Source organism: Ambystoma mexicanum, chromosome 7q (genome assembly GCF_040938575.1).
Source record: "Ambystoma mexicanum isolate Mex_15411 chromosome 7q, UKY_AmexF1_1, whole genome shotgun sequence".
NCBI lineage: Eukaryota > Metazoa > Chordata > Amphibia > Caudata > Ambystomatidae > Ambystoma > Ambystoma mexicanum.
Genome location: NC_090941.1, coordinates 718670396 through 718693633, shown reverse-complemented (window position 1 = coordinate 718693633; position 23238 = coordinate 718670396). Strand labels below are relative to the sequence as shown.

At 46.5% G+C, this 23238-nt stretch overlaps 1 protein-coding gene across 5 annotated transcripts in view; it reads left to right on the top strand.

Moving 5' to 3' along the window:
• The first annotated feature begins 958 nt into the window (after positions 1-958).
• ZMYM2 (zinc finger MYM-type containing 2) overlaps positions 959-23238 on the top strand; it is a 2192903-nt gene continuing 2170623 nt past the window's right edge. For 3 of the 5 annotated variants that reach the window (XM_069640238.1, XM_069640242.1, XM_069640241.1), the window contains exon 1: positions 959-1048. The gene's annotated coding sequence lies outside the window, so the exon portion shown is untranslated. The other 2 variants (XM_069640239.1, XM_069640240.1) reach the window with 2 other exon arrangements.

The window sequence follows — 23238 nt, the reverse complement described above, 5'->3', positions numbered from 1 at the left end:
TTGAAAACTTGACACAAGCATACTAGATGTTTGTAACAAACAGCATTGCGGGAATGTGGTTTTCAACTATACCATTTGCTTTCAATATTTCTATACCATCTGTTTTCAATTCTCCATTGGCCAAGCTGAAATGTCCTGCATGAAAAACGTTGAGAGAAAAAAGCGTGAGCTGGTTTAGTTGGCATGAAATAAAAATCACTATAAATGGCCTTCATACTGCGCAGGTTGGGTAAACTATATAAACATTATTTATATCATATCAATAACACATACACACTGGTAAAGTATGACCAAGTTCCATGGTATAACATTGTATCACTTATTCAGCGTCGTCGAGAGAGGACATATTCCAGTCAGGGTACTTTTTGCCGGGGAAAATATTCATACGTCCGCCATTTTGTGCCCCCCAACCCCAAAAATCAACTCTCATACCTCTCAACTCACACGTGGTGTCAGTTACTTAGGCAGCTCTCACCCGCCAAGGTCCTTACACGCCCGTATAAATCAGTTTGCTTTCACCCGCCAAATACAAAATCGAGTGTTTTCACCGTCCATTGGTCACAAGCGGTTGAGAGCTATGAATTTGACACTTTCTTGGATGTTTTTCAAAATATGATAACATTATATTGCCCTTTGTGGTACCGAATGGCCAGTTGACAGCCTCGGGAGTGTGGTGGTGACGCTGCCTTTTCTCCCGCAACGTCCTACGATCTATAGCCCAAAGCTGGAAGTAGACCAACTTAACTCCCGGTCTAAACATTTCTTGCTTTACTGGGGCGACTCATGTGTGGAGGCTCACCGCCCGACTACACACGCTGCCTTCCAGACCGAGAGCAAACGAGTCGCGTGGTGCGGACAGCCGACTCACAAGCCGACTTTCTCCCATGCCGCTTGTACGAGTGCTTTCAGGAGCCAATCGCTTTTGCGAAGGGGGCGGGACCTAGTTTTTTTCCAAGCTCCGCCTCTACCCCCTTTCCCCCCACCCGTAGCCCGGGATTGGAACGAGCTCTGCCGGAGGAGCGGCAGCTGCTGCGGGCTGTCTTTTCGGGTAAGGCCTCCGCGGCGCTTATTCAAACGGGATTGTTTGACGTCAGGTCGTTCTGCAGACGATCCCGTGGAACAGAAGGGTAGAGAGGTTGTTCACCCGGGTCTCTCTGTCCCGCAGCTCCCCCCTTCGGTGGGTTTATCTACTAGGCTGTCAACTCAGGCCATAACTGTGCACTGGAAGGTTGTGGCGGGGTGGTGTTAAAGACCATAGATAGCAGACGAGATGTGAAGGGGGTGTCATTGCGGCACTAAAGTGCCACCCTCTTCCTTATGTTGTGTTTTTGTCGCGTTGCTGCCCCTCCCCCGCAGGCGCTGTGGCCCTGCCTGCCTCCGCCGTCGCTCACGTATTGTTTAGCTTGCCTCTAATGGCGGCCGGGAGGTACCAGTGAGGAGAGGGAGCGGTTGCCGGAACGTTGTTCGTGCTGGGGGAACGGGGCAGTTTGCCGAGAAGCAGGGCCGCATTGCTGTGGGGAGACTCGGATATAGATTGTAGACCTTGCACCCTGTCGCTGCAGCGCCACTGGAGGCCTACCGAGGTAGTGGTGATTTAGATTGTTGAATCCAGGGCACGGGCTTCTGGGACGAGGCTAGGCGGTGTGACCACAGTACTGGGAACGTAGAGATGCGTTATAACGTGGCACCTTTTAAACTCGATGACCTGATTTGGGCCGCACATTCACATTTAGTGTTTTGATGTGTGTGCCCCTCGCAGAGGGCCGCAAATGTAAGTGTGCACCAGCATTCGACAGAGCGCAAGGATACTAGTGGTAGCAATAACCTGTTTTTTAAATTCCCACATTGACGTAGCGATTAATTCTGTACCTAACGGATGCAATCAAACTTATTGGTACCCACTTTAGCGGATATGAAATAGACTCGCGACTTTGCTTGGACATCTGCAGGTTTAACGCATGTCAGTGAGGATTTCGATGTGTTTGACTCTACCCCATTTGCTCTCGTCGTTGCCATGTCGGGTAGCCCTCTGTGGAGGCCTGTAGTTCAGTTATGTTGTCCGGGAACGTCCTGACCCTGTGACCATTACCACGTTCTAAGCGCACATTTTTTTTTCTCAGCTGACCCGATTGCTGTCCAGTGGTTCAGGTTGTCGCGCTGATTTTGAAGCTGCTTTGCAAAACCACTTGATTAATGCTAGGTGGACAACAGTTTCGGGCGACCATCGCTGACTGATGATGACACCTCCTTGATGTTGCCCGCCGGCTGGTGGGTTGTGCCTGACAATAAATAGCTCGTAGTACGTTGGGCGCCTCCCACGTAGATCACTTTTATCTCATTGGTCAATGGTTTTGTTTTTCTTCAGACACGTGCAGGAAGTTGAGATGGGAAGTTAATTGAACAGTTAATGTACTGCTGAGCGTGTACAGTATCTCCCATAGTGCGAACGGTACTCAAGGTGTGCTTTGTTGTTTCTCATTTATTACCTGTGTGGGTCACTGTGGTGGACAGTGTATGAGTAAATTAGTATCTATTTTAAAAGCGTATAAAGACGCATGTCTAGTTTACGAGGTCTGGCCCAAAAGTATTTTCATGTGATTTTAGGCTTTACAAGGATAGAAAAATCGCTCGTTTCCCGTATCAAATCATTGTGATGTGCTGATCTTTTGTTGTGTGTGCCATATAATTATACCGGCATGCCGGCATGCACATCGTCGCTGTTAAGGAGCCTCAATTAACGGTAGATATTTCACAATGTGAACGTATGTGCCTGCTCAGTCTTCGCAAACCTGCTTAGTTCAAGAGGGCAGTTTACACCAGACAACATTTCTTCAACATTCGAACAATGTATCGGAGGAATACACGAGTGGTACTGGTTACTAAGGCGGCTTTGTGATTAGCAGTCATTGGTTACCTTGCACAATGTCTTTTCCAGGCGGGGAGGGTGGAAGGGGTAGGCTAACAAGGCTGTCCTTCTTTCAGGAAGACATCAGGCACTGCACTACTGTTTTAGTGTTGCCACGATTTGATAGACGTTATATTTGGAGGACTTTGACTGTTACTCCATTATTTAATCTACTGGAGGCGCCAGAACTTATGATGCCAACACACTAATCCACCACCATATAAATATCATACCACCGGTTGTTGAAATTGTGCTCCAGTTTTTATTTTCTTTTTACTACGAGTCCATGTGGAAGAGTGGTGGGCAGGTAGCCATTCCCCATGCCTGTGACTGGCCACCCCTTTTGTTAGTTTGGGCTGTTAGGTAGTGCTTAGCTGAAACTATTGCATTATAGTGTGAGAAATAGCATATGAGGAGGGACACACAGCTTGTAGGTGTTTGGTCACTTGCCCACCCATTGACTTCCCATGGCCATGCTCGGTGCTGGAAATGGAGGGGAACCGCCCCTTCTTGGGAGGGGTGGGGTTTTGGGAAGGGGGGTCAGGGGGCGTGGACCCTGACGAGGTTCTATAGCACAGTATCTCTAAATGGAACACAATTCTGACGATTTGCATAAAAGCCAAGAGCGTTATTGGAACAGCATAATGTCCCCAATTTTAAATGCTAAACATGGCATTCATTAAGAAAACCCTTTTAAGTGAATAATGGACTCTTCTCTTTTTATTGGTCACAATATTCACCCTAATAAAAAGATTTATATAAAATGCAGTACATAAATACCAGTTTGAACACCTGCATAACTATGTGAGGCTTTAGCAGTTTCTGTATGTAGGCTCCAGTAGGACATGTTCTGAACCCTTCTTGAAGAATGGCTTGTGCAGCGGCGCAGCCTTCTCTACAGCAAGCACACTGCTTTCCGAAGACTCGGCACGTACGCAAAGTCTTCTGAAATCGGTCTGCTCGATGATGCACAGGATCTGCGGGAATCGTGTCTGGGAGCCCCTGGGTTTGGCGGACGAAGCAGGGCTCTGGCAAGTTATTTTTGCTGGAGCGCCGCTCCTTTGTTCCGGCCCTTTTCCTGCACTGGCCATGTTAAAACCTATGACCATTCCCACCCAGTTCCTGCCCCTCCCGCCCAAAACACCTTCTCATGGGAACTCTTTGTGCTTGCTTTAATCAAGTCTCCCCATCAAACTTTGCACAGTTTTTTTTAAGCAGTCTTCTGATAAGTCTGCTGTGAGCCACTCGATTTTCAAGCACTACGTGTGTCATTCACTGAAGTCCTGTTTAAAACAAACATTGGCAAAGCCAACAGTTTTGACTTGTGTATCCATATTAAACATTTGCCAGTCACTACTATTAGATGCCCAGGTACTTGCACCATTTTGCACCTGCTACCACCGATGACCAGTTAATACTATGGCAGTGCCTGGAAGTTCGTTTCCCATGCCTACACAAGAGCCCAAACTGTTGCTTGTTGTGAATGATTCAGCTTGCATTTCCAGTGCTTGTGAATGTTTCAGCTCTTCTGAAGTCCTTTTCCCTGCAGCAACACCACTCCTCAACGAATGTGAGTCTGGGTGTGTGTGCTTATGTCTGTGAGGACTGCACCTTTGATGGTTTTGTGTGCACTCCACAACTCTCACTTTTGGTCGGGCACATTATGGACATGTAATCTTGGGATGTGTTTACTGATTGATATGAATATGGGCCAAAAGTTAGGCAGTTCAGTTGAGGTCATTTCTCCCACCAAGCATTTATTAGCCTGTTTAACAAAGGGTGTGGGACCCCCTTACTGAGAATAAACAAGGTTCAAATAACCTGTTATATGGGACTTCTGCCACTCGGGAGGGTCTACAATCACGTTTTTAGCTCAATCGCCCTTCACAGAGGAGAAATAACCCTTTGCTTATCAGTCTGGTCCCACCCACAATGGCAGTTCGGTGCTGAAATGCCAGAGAAGTCTCCTTTGAACAAGAGGACCATCAGTAGCCCAGACAAATGTTTTGGCCTTGTTGGGCCTCTTCAGTGGGGTGACGTTGAACCTCACTAAGGCACTATGAGCAAGTTCTCCACATCTGGATTACCCTGGGTGACTTTGGATGAACCCCCAAGTGTAACAAAATGAACGTGTGGTGGGAGCCCCCCCAACTAGAACGAGCATGGTTCAATTAACCTGTTTAATAGAATTTCTTCCACTCAGGAAAGTCTACCACCATGTTTGTTGGTACTCTTGTTCAGAGGAAAATTGCCTAGCGTTTCTGTGCTGAACTGCCCAGTTGGTGTAACCAGACTGATGTGTGAGAAACTGAAGGTGTCTCACCCGTTAGTCCCCGGGGATCTGTCATCCAGGTGGCATGGACACGGCCATCGCTTTTGGATCCAGTTCCTGGGGGTGGACCAGTGCGGGAGCATCACCTGGCTGAGTGTTCTTCAGGGAGTTGAAGTGGGACACTGGAGGGCGAGACGAAGTGTCCCCTTCGGTGCGACACCTTTACCCCATCCTACACAAGACCCCCCCCCCCCCCTTTCCAACACAAACACATTCTCATGGACAGCTACTGGGAGGGAAAACAGACTTAACACCAGGGCTGTATACCTGACATGTCCCAATACAATGGTCGGGCAAGTACTGATCGTTGCACACACCAGACTTCCATCACGCTTCCCCACACAGATAAAAGGTGGAGCACGAAAGCACACTGAGCAAGGCAAACCACACTAGGAAGCAGCAGTTCTAAGATGGCAGTTTAATACAAGGCGAAAGATGGCAAGACTGAAGAGGATTGCAAGAAAGGAAGTTCCCTTTCACGAACCTTTGAGAATAGGAAACCTAAGACCCGTAATCAAGGCAGAAGAATCCTGCATAGTGTCAGAGGTACCCAGGGGTCTCCCGCGTGGATGGTCAAGGCAGGGAGAATAGTTTGCCGCTGTGGAACTGTCCTTGGCTCCTACAACAAAGCAGCACCAGTGAGGTCAGCACAGCCGGTGAGTTGGGGAGACTGATAATAGACCGGTCTGTGTTGAAGCCAAGGTTGCAAGCCGCAACATTGTACAGTGAAACTGAAGAGAACAGTGTATGAAGTGTATGTGTAAAGCAACGCAAACATAATTAAACAGCAGATGAGTGATTAAACTTTGAAGCCAAGATAGGATACCGTATACAGAGTGGTCCGACACCACGTGGGTACTCATTCGATAGTCTGTTAGGTATCCACCCGCAAGGTGGCAAATGTGTTGAGAAAAGCAATTGTGAAATCAAAGTGGTCCTGCAACGGGTCAAGCAAAACCCTGGGCACATTCGAAGGTCTTCGATAGTAAGAATATAAAGAAAGTAGATGAAGTTGGTCCAAGCAAGGTGAAGGGAGATCGGCTAAGAGCTTTTGTTAAAGAAAGTTTGTGTTTAAGAGTTGCACTTGAAATTGGTCCGAGCCCGGAGGAGGGAGACTAATTGTGTCAAAAGGTATCAGAGCCCGGCTGAGGGGAGTACGGGGTGAAGAGTGAATCGCCTAAGAAATTGAGTACTTGTGAAAGTCTGAACGAGGAGAACTTATATTTGTCACATCAGGCCATCTCAATGAAGAGGCTTTGAAAGGCAAAAAGACTTGGGCGCGGAAGTCCCTGATGCTAAGGATTGAACTGTAGCCTCATGCTAGAGAAGCCAGAGACTGTGCTAAGCTCGAGTGAACCGCCTAATCCCATGCTGAAAATGTGGGGAAGGGAGGCCAATATCCTGACATCATTTTGTGAACACTTCTTTCTTTTCGTGACTTTGTTTACCACACAATCTGTATTTAGAGGTAAGGATTGGCAATAGGTTTATTAGTATATGTTCTTTTATTTTCACAAGACACCACCAGGACTGCGTTATTATTATTATTTGATGGTCATAGCTTGCTCCCATCTGTAGATTTAGGATTAGATGGGTGTTTTTCAAACTCTTTTTCAATAAACACCCTTGCACTGTGGTCACTTGTTTGTGTTACTGATACCATGACTTCCTTAAATATGCAAAAAGATATTCCTCCTCTGTCAAAGGTACACTGAGCTGGATCCTCCCGAGCTGGAATCTACCAATCAAAAAGGTTATTTGACCGTGTATGTTCCTTGTAGATACTCCTCAATATAGTTGAAGCATGTTTGAACTTTAAGGGACCAAACATGATGTTTTCAAATTATGATGACTATAGGGCAACACATGTTTCACTCCTAATGAAGACCTTCTTCAGGGCCTTACAGTAATTTGGCTCCGGTCTCATACCTTGAGTATATTTTGTTATTCTTTTGTTCCAATTCTCTCAAGCACTAAGGTTGGTGTTGCAGAAGTAATATCTCATTGCCTGTAGTTATTTTTGAGTCGCTCTAATCTCACAAAGTGATTATCAATTTGTAGTTGGGCGCATCGCCCATAGAAACATTTGAAATCCTGGAAATATGCAAGAAAACAATGTTAATTAAAAAAGTGAGTAACATCCATCCAAATGTTTGGTGCATTATTTTGGCTTTTTCACATTGCTTACATTATAATTTGTTTTATTTTTTATATAGCACTTAAATCTAAAGCGCTTTACATAGGACATGTTTACATACATTACTATGACTGTACTTTTATTCAAGCATTTTTAGTAGGAATTCCAAATCTGTAAGTATCTGAATGTTAAGAAGACTCGCAGTACATGAGTAACTTCATACCCGAAACAGGACAGGTTGAGATGGGAGGGTTTTCGTTCATGGAAGTGGCTTTGACTCTAATGGTGTGCGTATGCACCTGCAATTACATACATGTGTGGTTGTGTTTAAATCTGTTTATCTGAGCATTCCTCTGTGAGTTTATCCTGTGCAGATGGATGTTTATCAATATGTGTATGCTTTGGCTAAGTGGATGCATGGTTATGAGCGAGCACCCGGCTGTATAGCTTATGATTAGACCAGCTCTGCATTCTTGTGTACCTATGTTGGGAATATAGCTGCACTCAAGAGCACCTGTTTGTGCCTGCACGTTTCGACAGTATTGTGCATGACTGTTAAGTAAGCTATTTGAAGCTTGCGTATGTGGTAGGTATCTGGCTGCCTGATTGTTGGAGCGCAACACAAAGTCCTATAAATGTGACAATACTTATCTTCTTGATATAGAGGGTGTTTTTCACTATGTAGTTCTGCTGAGATGTCTGCCTTGAATAATGCACTCTTGGATGTCCAGGGAGACCAGCTGTGTTCTGGGACATGTAGCACTTTTGTGAATGGCTCTGACCTGATTGAAACAAAGTGTATTTTGATAAAATATTTTATTGTTTTATAAGTACAGACAAAACAAATACATTAACTCTTAGTCAATACTTTCAAACATACAGGTATACATTTCTACTTGGCTTTGGCTCTTCTCCGTATAGTCTATGAATATTGTTGTAGTGCACAGATTTCTAAGCTCATCACGATCGTCTGAGTGAGTAATTTTCAGCAGTTCAGCAGGCTTTCGGTTCTTTTGCGTCATGTCCTCAGATATCCTCCCATCTTTGCCAGATCATGGTCGCTTTCCCTGGGCACCCCCTTGTGGTGTACACTCTCCTCTCAATTGGTATGCACATGTCTACATCAGTTGCCCATTTTTCGTATTGTGGGGACGAGGACGAACCCCATAGTTGTGCTATATTCCCTTTTGCAAGGCCTGTGGATGTTGCAAACATACGTTTTTGAAATCTGGATAACTCTCTATCTTCATCTATCACTAGTATTAGCAGTTTGGGGTCCATTGGTATCTCCTGACCAATCACTTTTGCTAGTCTGTCGCAGCATTTCTGCCAGAATATTTGGATTTGTGGGCATTCCTAGAGGATGTGGCAGAAGGTCCCTCTCGTTTGGCGACATCGTAAACAGTTGGGGTCCGTTGCTCTTCCCCAATGATGCAGTGCCTCTCTGGGATAATATACCCTGTGCAGGATTTTCAGTTGGATCAGTCTAATTCTGGCTGAGATCGCGGTTTCCCTGGGATACATGAGAGCAGTGGTCCATTCCTCTGGTTGGATTGAGCCCATGTCACTTTCCCATTTATCTTTCAGCCCTGTGAGTTCTGTTGTGGCAAACAAGTTAATTGAGTTGTACATTGTAGAGGTTATTTTGTGATCAATTCTCTCCATCACTATGTTTCAACCGGGGTACACTCTGGGATGTTGGGGAGGTGCAACTCACTTGTGGCGAGTGCATGTCTCATTTGCCTGTAATGAAAGTGTTCTGTGGCGGGAAGATCGAATTCGTCCCTTAGGGCTTGGAAATTCTTTATTTCTCCGTACTCTATCATGTATTCTAGTCTTCCTATCCCGGCTTCTTCCCAGGCCACCCATTTGGGGAGTTCTCCAAGTTCTGGCAGATGCTTGTTGCGCCATAGGGGTTGTTTCAGTGTAACCTTGCCTTCCCAACCCAAGTGTTTATGTACATCCATCCAGATCCGTGTTCTCTGTGCAGATAATGTAGGCAGGAATGGGCGGTTTTGTTTTTGATAAAGCCCTTCTATCAGCGTGGTCCCCTGCATCACTTGAGTGTCTGCTCTGTTGTGCAGTAGCGTTGGGTCATTATGTAGGACGTCATTTATCACTGACATTTGGGCTGCCCAGTAGTATGTCTGTAGGTGTGGGAGACTGATCCCTCCCTCCCATACGGAGCGCTGTAGAGTTTTGAGTGCGATTCGTGGGTGTCCTCCACTCCACAAGAGTTTCCTCAGTGTTTCATCTAATTTACGAAATTCTAGTTTTGGTAAATACACGGGTGCCTTCTGCAGGATATATAGGAACCTCGGTAGGGCCAGCATTTTGAACAGGGCAGCCCTTCCTAGCATGGTGAGTGGGAGGGACCTCCAGTGTTTCACATCATTAATGAATCTATCTCTTATCGGGTGTAGGTTTTTCTCTACTTACTGTTAGGTCTGTCGTGATCTGTATGCCAAGACATCTTAACTGTTCTTGCGCCGTTTTGTATGGACAGTTATGTAGATCCCCTGCTTGTAGCCCTTTTATCGGGAACAGTAAGGATTTAGTGTAATTGACTCTTAACCCGCTAAAGGACCCGTAAGTATTTAATATGTTTGTGACAATGGGGCATGAAGCTACTGGGTCGCTTAGATAGATCAGGAGGTCGTCTGCATATAGGGAGACTTTGTCCTCCCAATTCTGTGCCCAATGAAATCCCCTCCAAGCTCGTGACTCTCTCAGCATAATCGCTAATGGTTCAATTGCCAATGCGAATAGCATCGTGGAGAGGGGGCATCCCTGTCTGGTTCCCTTCTCAAGCTTTATACTGCGTGAGGACCAGCCATTCACCCTGATTTATGCCGTCGGGGCATTGTAGAGTAGTTTGACCCAATCTATAAAGTGGTTCCCAAATCCCATCTTGCCCATTATGTGCCACAAAGCCTCCCAGTGGACCGAGTCAAAAGCTTTCTCAAAGTCAATAGTGACGAGTGCTAGTGAGTCTTGTAGTGATGGTGCTTTTTCAATGGCAGCTTGGAGCCGGTGAATGTTCATCCGCGTGAATCTCTGTGGCATGAAGACGCATTGGTCTGGATGGACCAGGGAGGGTATCACTGTCTGAAGCCGATTGGCCAGTATTTTTGCCAGTATTTTGGCTTCTTTGTTTATGAGCGAGATTGGTTGATTGGAACAGCATGCGCCCGGTGGTTTGCCTTCTTTGTGTATCACCACTATGGCAGCTTTCCTTAAGTCTGGCGCAAGGATTCCCTTTTCCTTGGCGCTCAAAAACATTTGTAGCATGTGGGATGCGATCTCTCCAGCACCAATTTTCTTCCATACCTCCACTGGGAAGCCATTGGGGCCAGGGGTCTTCCCATTTTGGAGCTGTGAGATGGCTGTGGTCAGTTCTTCAGTCAATTCGGCTTCGAGCTGCGTTTTCTGTGTTTCGTTTAACGTTGGGATGGTTAGTGAGTCCAGTACGCTGGGATCTGTTGGTGTCGTAGGCGGGGCGTATAGCGTTTCGTAGTAGGTTGCGAATTCTTCCGCGATGTCTGGGTCAGTTGAGGCCCATTCAGTGTTTGTGGTGCTTATGCGACGCACTTGGTGGTGTCCCTCCTCTCTCCTCTCCAACCATGCCAGCATTTTGCTGGCCTTATCTCCTGTCTCGTAGAGCCTGGCGTGCATGGTTCTATGCACTTGTTTTGCACATGTTAGGGCCACATTGTGCAGTTACTTTTGTGCTATTTGCAGGGATGTGCTATCTGTCTCCGCTCCCGTACTTGTGAATTTCATCGCGGCACGTTTCACCTCTTGTTGTGCCTCGTCTACATCTTTCTTATGTGCCTTCGTGTGTGCAGTTGTCCAGCTCAGTATTTTGCCTCTTCGAGTCGCCTTGTACGCTTCCCACACTATCTCCTTGTCGGCCACTGAATCTTGGTTCAGCTCGAAATAGATTGCAGTCGCTTCCCGAATCTTCTCTGTTGGCTCCGGAAATCCTAGATAGTATGCATTAAATCGCCATCTCGGCGGAGGCTGGGGTCTCTCTGTTTCCAGAATCATCCTGAGTGGGGAATGATCTGATATTCCGCGGGGATGTAGGGTTGCATCCGCTACCTTGTGATTGTATTTGCCAGGGAGGAAAAAGTAGTCGAATCTAGACATCGACGCGTGTGCGCCCGAATGAAACGAGAATTGTCTCTCCTTTGGGTGTAGGTCTCTCCACGCATCTTTTAGGCCCAGTGCTGACGTAAAAGTGGCAAGTTTGGTTGGTATTGACGGGTTCCTCCCTCTTATGTGTGTACGGTCATCTGTGATATTCATTTGAAGTCTCTGCCCACCACTAGTGTATCTGCTGGATTATTGGCTATTAGCGGAGTCATTTATTCCAACAAGGCTGTTATCAGTGCCGGGGGGGGGGGAGTAAACCGCCAGTATGGCTAAGGTTTGGTTCCATAGTGTGCCATGTATGAAAACAAATCTTCCACCAGGGTCTTGGGTCACATTGCCTATGTCGATTGGAGTTCTTTTGTTTATCAGAATTAACACCCCTCTCGAGCCCGTGGAGAAGCCTGCATGGATCGCCGTCTTGTACTTAGTTCTCTTGAAAAAGTGGCATTCGGTGCCTGCCAGATGTGTTTCAGTGAGCAGCACTAAGTCTGGATCATGGCGATTTATGTATTCTGTTACTAGCCTTCGTTTTATGTTCCCCAGGCCATTCACGTTCCATGTCATGAAGGCAAGTTTTCTTGCATTATTTCCAGCTGCGGGCATCAGTCTTTGGATTTAGTTCTATGTGAGGATAGTCATCTCTCGCAATCTTCATGTGCGTACTGCTGACTGTAGTCCTGCTCCGCCAATTGTCAATTCAGTACCTGTATAATTCCCAACTCCCCCTCCCCATACTCCATCCCCAACTGAGCATCTGTCGCCCATTGAACAAAACGTCTAACCAGTTGAATTAATGCTAAGTGCTAAAGTCTCTTTGGTATTATGAATCTCAGTATGTACTTCGCTTAACTTGGGGGTTGTGCCGTGCTGGCTTGTGGGCCGCCAGCTTTCATTTCACCAGTTGCTATAGCTGTTGGGTTGTTTTCTCTTAATCTTGTGTCATGTTGGCATACCATTTTCGTCCGTTCATTCCTTTATTCATCTTGTCTTTGTGGTATCGCCTCCATGTCTTGTTGAAGTATTTCTTGTGGGGGCTCATTTAGCCTCGGTCTGTTTCCTCTCGGTTCACGTCTTTTGCGTTGGCCCCAGTCTCCTTTCAGATTGGTCTCCGATCAGGTCCATGCTTCTGTAGGGTCTGTGAACTGCATCGTTGTCCCATTATGATATATTTTTAGCTCTGCTGGGAACAGGAGGCCGTATTTCACGTTCATTGTCTGTAAGCGTTTTTTAAGGGGATCAAAGGATTCTCATTTTCTGCACCTCCCTAGTGAAGTCCAGGAAGAAGCCTATCCCGGAGCTGTTTTATGTTATTTCGTCCATTGTCCTGGCCATGTGCAGCACCGCATCTCGGTCTCTATAATTGAGGATTTTTGCTGCCACAGTTCGCGGTGGTCCACCAGGTGTAGGTCTGCCCGTTGGAACTCGGTGTGCCCTTTCTATCGAAGAGCTTTTCATAGGGTCTTGGGAGCATATAGATCTGCAATCCATTGCTCTAGGAACACTTCCATGCTTTCCCATTCAGCCTTTTCAGGCAGGCCAAGAATACGGATGTTGTTTCTCCTTGACCTGCCTTCTCCCTCTTCCACTCTGTTCTCCAATATTTTGATGCGTTCTAATGCTCTGTTCATTTGCTGACCCACATTTCTCAATTCGTCCTCTGCGACTGAAATCAGAGTCTCAGCCTCTCCGGTGCGGGACGAGAGTTTCTGAAGATTATGGCACAGCAGGGAGACCTCTGTGGAAATGCCATCCATTTTCACTTCCAAAGAGGTTCGCGAGTTGGAAATGGCGTTCATCACATCTCTTAGGGAGATGTTTTCTTCAGGATTTTGTGAGTCTTCAGACCTGCCTGTTTCCGCCGTCGGGGGTAGAGTGGCAGTTGTGTATTGTTCCATTGTGCTTTGGCTGGTCAATTTTTAAATCTTGTCTTTGCCCATTGTGGCAGGTGTTTGTGGCGTGTTATTGCTGTGACTGGTGCTGACTTTCTTATTGGGACTCGCCGTGTTGGGGTGGTTCGTTCTATGGATCTTGTGTCTTGTAAGGAGATTAGTGTCCTGACTGTACCCCTCGTCTTCGCGGGTCCCTGTTTGGTTAGCTCAGTTGTCCCACATCATTCAAGTGTTATTTTAGCGCCCCGCGCACAAAATGGTTCGCTATGTATGTGGGCTAGCCTCTGGAGCTGTACAGCTTCATTTTCTGTGGGGATTTCGAATCATTCAGTTTGGGTATTTTTTTGGAGTGATCCGTTCTCTCTTTGTAGTCGGATAAGCGATTTCCCTTGTTCTTTGATCCCTGTCAGTTAGGAGTTGGTGCAGGGTGTCTGCTGCCTGAGGGTTCGACCGGGCCCTTTTCGTTCTTCTCTCCCGGTGCAGTAGTGAGCTCTAGTTGTCTGTGTGCTAGGCGAGTGTGGTCAACGGGCCAAAAGGAAGATTCCTCCAGTTCAATGTACGGCAGCCGTGTCCCACCTCCCCCTCTCCTTACCGGTTCTCGCAGGGATGTCGGCAGGCGCTCAACGTAGTACGGAGCGCCCACAAATGCTCACGAGGGGCCCAGATGTTGCGGACCGGTCCGTCCTTGAAGCAGATCAGGGGGTCAGGGCCCACTTGTTCACTCCTCAGGCTCTCCAGTTCAACAGTGGGGGATGGGGGAGCCACACGTGGTGGCAGCACAGTGGGTCTAGAGGTGCAGCCAAGAAGAGTTCAGCGTCTATTTCCGTGAGGCGCTCTGTCGTATGCCTCCAACCACACGACTTTCCCGGGATGACGGGTTTGGCGCCGTGTCCCAGTGCCTTGGGCGGCAGTCCTGCCATCGAGGAAAGTTACAGGCTGGTGTGTGTGCCGTCTTTCTCTCCGGATGGGGGTTGCGCTTCAGGGACGGGAGCGTATGCTTCACACAGCATCCATCAAGGGGGATCGTACACTCCTCGCTTCCATTGGTCACAGCCGGCCGCGATGGAGAGCGTGGGTTGCGATCTGGGCCGCCTCCGTATCGAGGGAGCCGCTGTCTCTATCTGCTCACAGCCCCTCCCGGGCTTCAAGTCGTCACTCCCCGTGCGTGAGCACAGCTCACCTTGGGTGCAGCTTTGGGTCTGTGTGCCCCAGGTCCGGGCGGGAAGGATCCCACACGCTACTGGTTCTCGTCTCGTCGCCAGCGGCCAGATCTTCTTTTGGCGTGGGACCTTGGCAGGTCGCAGTCCAGAGGTCCCGCGGTGGGTCACAGGAGCAATCCTGTTGTCCGACGGCCGTCGACAGCCGAAGGGGAAGCCCAGTCTCAGGAGTCCTCAATAGCTCGGGCGCAAGGAGGCGCGGCAGCGGGCGAGGAGGGGAATCACAAAACCCTCATTGGCGGGCTGCGGCGACCCCTACCGCCCTCCGTACTCAGCAGCTATCTTGATGTGGGTTTGGCGCCTGTCGCAGTCGGCTTCGGTCAGCGATATCTCCGGTTCCTTACTCCGGTTCTGCCTCGCACTGCCGTCAAATGTGGCTGCGGGTGTCCGCGACTGGATAATGTTTTTCTTTCCAATCTGGTACGATTTTTGCAGGATTTATTCAGGTTTCGGCTGGCGGCCACGGAGCACCGAGGAATCGCGTCCTCATTGTGTGCTAGTTGGCCATGCCCCCCAACAAAGTGTATTTTGGACATGCAAATATTTGCGCTTAGTGATAACCAGAGTGCATCCTGCGACCTGTAGTAATCTCTAACGATTTGTTTATTAACATTTTGTAGCGATTAACAATCAACGATCTGCCATTCAACCCCTGCACCCCCTCCCCGAGCTCCTCCCCCTCAACCCTTTCTGATAGTTTAGTTCCTTGGCGTTGTACCCCTGTGGGTGCCGCAAGCATTGTTCAATATCCTTATTTTTGCGGGCATATTTGAAACCTGTAATCATCCCGGAGGTATGTCCGCAGCAGCCCCCAATCTTCCTGCGTTTCGCATTGTACGTAACGCATTCCATAGCTACGATGTGCCAAATCTTACTTAGCCACTCATGGAGGGGCGCCTTGTTTTTCCATTTCTAGGCTATCGCTAGTAATATCGCCAAAATCATAACTATGCATGCCTGAAAATGGGCCCTTCCCTGCGGTGCCTTTCCTTTTCCCCATAGGCCTAGCATACATTCCTCCCTCCCCAGTTATGTTTGGACCCAGCATATCTTTGATTGCTGATTGTACCTGCTCCCAGTATGGCAGCATAGCCGGGCATGACCACCATATATACACCCAACTCCCCCACCCCCCCTTCCCGCACAACCCCTCCAGCAGTCTGATGATGCTTCAGGGTATATGGACCCAATCCTCTCTGCGGTGTATTGCCATTGGGTGAGGATTTTGTACCACATCACTCTCAGCTGGATTGACCGGGTGAGCCTAGCAATGTTACCCCACAGAAATTCCCACTCTCCTTTTGATATTTGTCATCCAGCTTTGTCTCCAATTTACCCATGTATGGCCAGATCACCTGCGTAGCTCCCTCGGCTATTACCGCGTATAGTACTGAGATGAGGTTCGTTTTCCCTGTATGAGAAGTGATGTATTTCTCAAATGCAATGAATTGTCTGCTCGCTGCTAGTTTGTTAGGAGGGTGTATCACCCAGTCCTACAGCTGGTAGTATCAGAACTTCTCTCCTTCAGCGAGACCGAGGGATTGCATGCAGTGTTCAAAGGATTGGTCTTCCTGGCCTTCCATAATATCTCTAGCGTCTCATACGCCCGCTGCTTTTCATTTCCCAAAAGACCCTTCCTCCATCTCTGGTGTGAACTGAGGATTCCAAAATAGTGGTGTAAACGGGCCTGACTGTGTTGATTTCCCCCCCCTTTTTATTAGGTCACTCCATTTCTCCCCCCCACCCCCACCCCAACCAGTGCCGTAATCTGAGACGCCTGCATGCTAGCAGGTCTATCATTCTTGTCCAATAACAGGACTCATCTCGGTGAGCCCCAACCACTGCTTTGACCATACGGACCGAATGTTTGTTGTCATCCTCTGACAGCCACCGCTTCAGTACCTGCATCTGGGCGTATTGCCTAAAGTTCAGGACCCCCAATCCCCCCTAGTTCTTCGGGACCTTGAGTGTCCGCAAAGCTACCCTCTGTTTTATATTCCAAATAAAAGCAGAGAGGAACCGATTGATTGACTTAAAAACATCTTCTGGACATGGGAACTGGCAGTGCCTGCAAATAATAGAGAAAGCGCTGGAGGGTTTCCATCCTAATCTAGGCTATCTGCCCCATCCAGGATATATGCAAAGGGTTCCATTGCGGTACATCTAGTTTAATCGCGGAGTAGCTGGGGGTAATTTGCATCGTATAGTGTATTTAAAGACTTTGTTATATAGATCCCCAGGTATTTTCTTTTGCCCACTGAAACGAGGAGTGACCCTGCACTTCTCCCATGGCTTCCTTTGATAGCGTGAGGTTCAGAACCTCTTATTTGTGCACATTAATGTTCTGCCCCGATACTTCTCCAAATGACACCATCTCCGATGTCACCGTCTCCAGGGATGCGGTCTGTTTCTAAAGGGCCAGGAGCATGTCCTCGGCAAATGCCATTGTTTTGTGGCCCATTCCACCCCAAACTGAATGCTCTTGACCTCTGGTGTTTCTTGCAGGAGTTGCAGAAAGGGTTAAAGCAATGGAGATGAGGAGCAGCCCTGCTTGGTCCCCCTCTTGATGTGAATGGTGCTGGAGAGCTGCCCATTTATAGATGGACGCAGAGGAGGTGTTTGATAGGTTGCCTGCACCTGCCGGAGGAAGCATTCTCCAAACCCCATGCATGCTAAGGCAAGCCGGACCGCCGGGTTTCCGCGATTCACGGCTTTCTCCACCAGGTGGCATACCCGCCTTGTATTGCCAAAGGTCTGGTGGTGTTTAACAAAGCCAGACAGATCAGGTTTAATGAGATCGCAGCAGTCGCCCCACAAGTCTAGTTGCCAGGATCTTAGTCTAGATCTTGCCATCGATATTAATCAGCGCTATCGGGCAATATGACCCCCAGCTCGTCGGGTCTTTGCTCAGCTATGGGAATGCCAAAAGTTTGGCTTGATTAATAGACTCCGTAATGCACCCTGTTCCTTCGAAGGAGTTATACCAACGAGTCAAGTGAGGGACCAGAATTGTTTCGATACTTTTCATAAAAGGCAGCCATGAAGCCATCCAGCCCTGGGGCTTTGTCAGGGGTGTTTCCCTATTGCCACACAAACCTCCTCCCCTGTAATGTTCCTCTTTGTCCTCTGAGAGAGTCAACAGTTACATTGCGTCTAGGTATGCCTTCTGTGGGTCCCCCTGAGGCCTGTCTGAGGAATAGTGCTATAGAAGCATTCAAAGATCTTAAGGATCCCCTCAGTGTCTACCCTTTGCTTCTTTCCCGGATTTTCAGCATAGTCTGGGCCGTTCCCTTTTCTCAGCTGTCTCGCTAGAAGCATCACCGCTCTATTCCCCCACTGACACTGAGCAACAGAGTTTGGGTCCCCGGGTCCGCGCTTAGAAACCTCTGGGTATTAAGCGCGTTACAAATAACCCATTGTATAGTACTTCTGTTTGGCATTAAGAAGAACCCTTAGAAAATCGAGCTGACCATTGATTGCTCTGTAGCCTTTCATCGTATCTCTCGCTGGATAGGTCCCCATTTTAGGCATGATGTCTTTAAGTTGGGATTTCAAGTCGTCCTCCAGCTTCCTATTCTGCCCGTCTTTAAGAGCAATTAGCTCCCCCTAATAACTGATTTGAAGGCATCCCACCACATTCCTGGGGAGGTGTCTGACATGGCATTCTCCCGAAAATAGGTCTGAATTTTGACCTCCACCGTCGCTGACGACAGTGTCCAGCAGTATCCATTCCGGCATGGACCATAGCCCCCTCTGTCCTACAGGGGCGCATGGTCAGACAATGCTATCACTCCCAGGGTCACTTCGTACCCGCCCCACTAGCTGGGCAGATACCCAGATGTGGTCTATCTGGGGTAGTGTCCTGTTGACATGGGACATGGGAATAGTGTGTATGTCTGGTCTCTGTGCCCCTACAGGTGCGCAAGACCTCCACTAATCTCAGCTCCTCAAACTTCTCCTTAAGCCCTTGAGAAGGCGCGCCCTGAGTTGTATGTCCTGATTTACTTCTGTCTGTTCCCGGTGTCCATGCCACATTCTTCTTTTTATAATGTGTTTTTTTTTTTTCTTTTTTTTTTTTTAAATGTTAGTTTAATTTTTTTAAACTTCATTTGTTTCCAGATTTCCAAGGTTTACTTTTAACTCATTACAGGTTTGCCAAGGCTTAGAATTTCTTGTAGAAATTGGCATATTGTAAGTATGAGTTTGTGATCTGCCGTTAAGCATCTCCATCCATCTCTTTTCTGTCTCCATCGTCTATTCTCCGATCTTGTAGTAGGTGCCAAATCTGGATCTTTGTTCAGAAAGTTTGTTGCATTCCATTACTAAGCGGAAGAGTGTTTCTGATTGCTGAGTATCTGAGCAAAAGCGGCAAAAGTCTTCTGTTGGAGGAATTTGTCTGGATTTGGCTAGATAAAAGCGGGTTGGTATTGTGTTCATTCGTATTTTAAAATATATTGCTCGTATTTTGGCATCAGGGAAGATGGTCAGGTAAGCTGGTAGTTCGTTAATGGATCTGATATCTTGCATTGAAGATTGAGGGTGTATTTTGTTTTCTCTTCCATGGTGTTTATCCAATTGTTTTTCATTATTTTTGTTTTTGCGCGTTGTGGGCGTAGCATGAGCATTTCGTGGGAAATTTCTTATGTTTTCATGGATTGCTCTAGATTGTCTTTACACTTGGCAAGCATTGTGTTGTTCATTGCTCCATCATGGCTCTTCAAGATTTGAATTGCAAGTGTTTTCTCATCGGTGAGGAGCTTGCGGTATAGGTCTAGTTGTTTCCATAAGACAATTGAGCGTATGGACTGTACTGCTACTTCGTGTCTGATCCTAGGCATAGGGAAAGAAGGGGGCGGCTGCAGGATCGTACGCCAGAAGGAGGCTTCTAATTTTGTCTAGCCATAGTCTGTTGCGTTTATCATGGCTTCTGTTCCATAGACTATTGTTGGAATCACCTTTTTTTTATAGTATGTAGTTATGGGTTTGAATGAGTATTTGCCAAATTTTTGCTGGATCACGCATCGTTGTCTTGCCAGCGATTGGATCCTTTGTTCTAATTTCAGAGTGCATTCTTTTTCGGATTTGGATTGGTTTATATGGATTCCCAGATATTTGAATGTTACTTCTTCAAGCTGGTTGTGATTAAGATAGATTTTTAGTTGTTTCCCATTGTTATTGATCGATTTGGTCTGTTGCATAATTTTTGTCTTCTTTGTATTGATGGTGAGTTCGTTGAGGTTCATGTAGTTGCTTAATTGACTGAGACTGTTTTGTAGGCCTGGAGGTGTCTTGTCCAGGAGGATAATGTCATCCGCATATGTCATGATTTGGACCGGTATTGAATTGATTTTTGGAGGGTTGAGGGCATCAGGTTGTAGATGAGTCTCGATGTCTTCGGTGAAGAGATTGTACAGTGTAGCTGCGAGGGGGCATCCTTGTTTTAGTCCATTTTCGGTTGATATTTTCGGAGTTGTGTGGTCTTCTCGTGTAAGTCTTATTGTTATAGAGGTGTTTGAATAAAGGTGTCTGATTGGCCCCAAGATGTCATTAGGGCATTTCCATTTTTCGAGTTTGTTTCTGTTTTTGCCGAGATATCCCATCAAAGGCCATATGTAGGTCTATGAAGGCTGCGTAGATTTTTGTTTTGTTGTATATTGCTTAATGTTTTATCAAGTTTAGCAAGAGTAAATTGATGTTTGTCCCGACATTTGGGGTAAAGCCAGTTTGTCTTGTTGAGAAGCGATGTGTCTCGGTTGCCCAATGATTGAGTTTTTTTTAGTAGAATGGCGCGAACAGCTTTCCTAAGGGGTCAAGTAGTGCAATTGGGCGGAAATTTGTCGGATCATCTCTCGATCCTTGTTTGTGAATGGGTACAATGGTTGCAGTTTTCCATGTTGGTATCCGGTTGAGCTATTCCTCATTAGGTTGGCCCATGAGTGCGGATCTTTCTTTATCATTGCATTTGATGTCCCGTCAGGACCTTGAGCGCGGGAAATATGAGTTTTTGGATCATGTCAGAGATTTCTTGATAGTTGCAGATTACTGTCCACTTTATATTCTGTCTCTTTGCTTTTGTTTGTTTTTGATGGCCGGGCTTTGTATATTTTTGTGTAATGTTCGATCCATCGCTGTTCTGTCACATTTCCTATCAGTGTTTGTTGATGTGCTGAATTGTTGTTCAGCAGATTCCATAGGTCACGGAGGTTGTGTGTTTTGTAGGTTTCTAAGATTGCTTCTGCATCTGCTTGTAGTATCATGCGATGCGTTTTAATCCAATTGTTGTAGTTATGTTTTGCCGCTTTTATTTTGGTGAGCGATTCTGTCTTTTCTTTTCTTTAGTTGCCACACGGTTTTTCTCAGTGCCCTTTTCCTTTCAGTGACCTCCTTGTTGTAGGAGTGCCGATGAGGCTGTGAGGTTTGTTGTATAGCTGGTTTGTAATAGGGTTGAAGTAGCCATTGGTAGTTTAATTTCTGGTCATCAGGTAGTGGTTTGCATGAATTGTCTTGTGAGTGAGGTTATTGCTTGTTGGGTTATGTGTAGTTTTTTTCCAGCTGTACAGACTTCTAGCGGGATAGGTCGAATGGGCTGTGGTCTGTGCGGGATGTCTTGTCTATGTACAACTAGTTGGCTATGGTCACATTGAGGTTGTCAATTGTTATGAAGACACTATCCAAGAAAGCTTTATTGATTGCAGGCGGGTTCCAATACAGGTTCATAATTGAAATATTTCTTTCATGCTGAGTTATAGATGGGTCGAAATCTGGGCCTCCTCTTGTTATTTTTATAACTGTATTTTGTATCTACGGGTTGTTTTTTGTGGTTTCCAAGATAGACCATCTGAGATCGATCTTGATTATTGTTAACAGACCTGACGAGGGTCTACCTTTTAGTTCTTACTGGGGCTGGGTTGAGGAAGGCTAGAAAGCCGTCACAGCATGGGGTGTTGGAGAGCCAAGTTTCTTGAAAACAGATGATCTGGTATGAGTCAAATTCAGGTGATGAGTCGTTAAACAAATGGGAGTGTCCCCGTGTATTCCATGAGCACAGGGTCCAAGTGTTTATTGTGTCGGTTGGTGGTTATGAGATGTCGCTTAGTTCTGTGGCGTCTGATTAGGTTAGACTGTCTACTAATTCATACTGACGTCTGATCGGACGATCGTTGTTATAGCTCAACCTTGCTTCATCACGGTTGTTTGTACTATCCTCTGGGGTATGCTGGTGTCTGACTTGGCGATCGTCATTGTTGTAGGTTGCATCAGTATGTTCTTGTTTGGAATTGTAGTCCGTGGTCGTCTTGAAGTGGTTGCACACGATTGCGAGGTTGTTTGGGCTATTGTGTCACTCCTTATGTTGGTTCCTGGGATGTTCTTGTCTTTGATTTGATGTAAGGATGCTTCTAGGGTTTTCTTCTGTGATGGTTTTTCCGTATTTTGTTTTGATATTGGATGTGCAGCTAAAACCAAGTTTATGTAGCGCATCTCTTGATATTAAGATTTGATCCATGGTTGTTTTGTTATGTAGTTTTAGCGATATTTTGTCATTGGAGTTATCATCTACAAAGGTGACTAGGTCGATGTCTCTGGAGCGAAGTTGGTTCAGGTTTGGGATTGCTTGAAACAGTATTAAGATGTTTGCTCTGTTTAGAACCAGTTGGGTGGGCCTGTTAATGATATTTTCTATTTGCACCATGTAGCTCTCTGTTGACTGAAATGGGTTCAGGAATTTTGGTTGCGATAGATCTGTGTGTTCTCTCGGGTTTTGCCTCCCGGAATTGTCTTGTGCTGAACCGGTTGTTGAATAGGTGGTTCCGGTGCTATGTCTTGTTTCGTTGGCTAGTGAGGTTGAAGAGATTTCATCATATGCTGGCTGTTGGATTGAGATGTAGGTTGGGTCGATCAGTGATCTCTCTGAGATTTCTTCGCACAAGATCGTGTAACTGACAGAGTAGTTTGGTTGATATTCGTCAATGACTGTTAGACTTGTGTCGTTCAATTGTCTTTTTGTTTTAATTTTTTCTTGTGTAGTTGGGTCCTCGTGTGTCGTTAGGTTGAGTAGATTATCTGTTTCCGGGCTTTGTTCCTTATGTATTATCGCAGTGGAAACTGCTCGTTTTTACTTTGATTTTGTGTTGGTAGGTCCGGTTGTTTCGATGTAGACTTCTTGGGTTGATTTTTGGGTATTTTTTCTGTGGTTGGATTTTTGAATGTTTTTTTCTGGGACCAGCTTTGGTATTGACCAGTTTCGGAGGAAAGCTTGTGTGCCCGTTTGCTTTTGTGTTTGTTTGGTGGGTTTCCTTGTTGGTTCTTTATCAGTTTTCTTTGTCGGGCCGAAGGTATCGTTGCCGGTCATGTTTTTTGGGTCGTTTGTTGGCTTTAATTTCCCTTTGCATGCATTCAATGGGTTTGTTTTTGGGTCGGTGAGGATGTTGAAGGTTTGCTTGATGTTTATCTGTGTTGATTAAGGTTCAGTTATTCTGGTATCATACAGGGTGGTATGTTTTCTTTTGGTGTATTCTGAGGTATGGGCATTTTGTTTTTGTTGGTTTTTGAGCAATGCCATGAGTTCTTTGGTAAGTTGGATCTTTTCTTCTTTGTCGCCT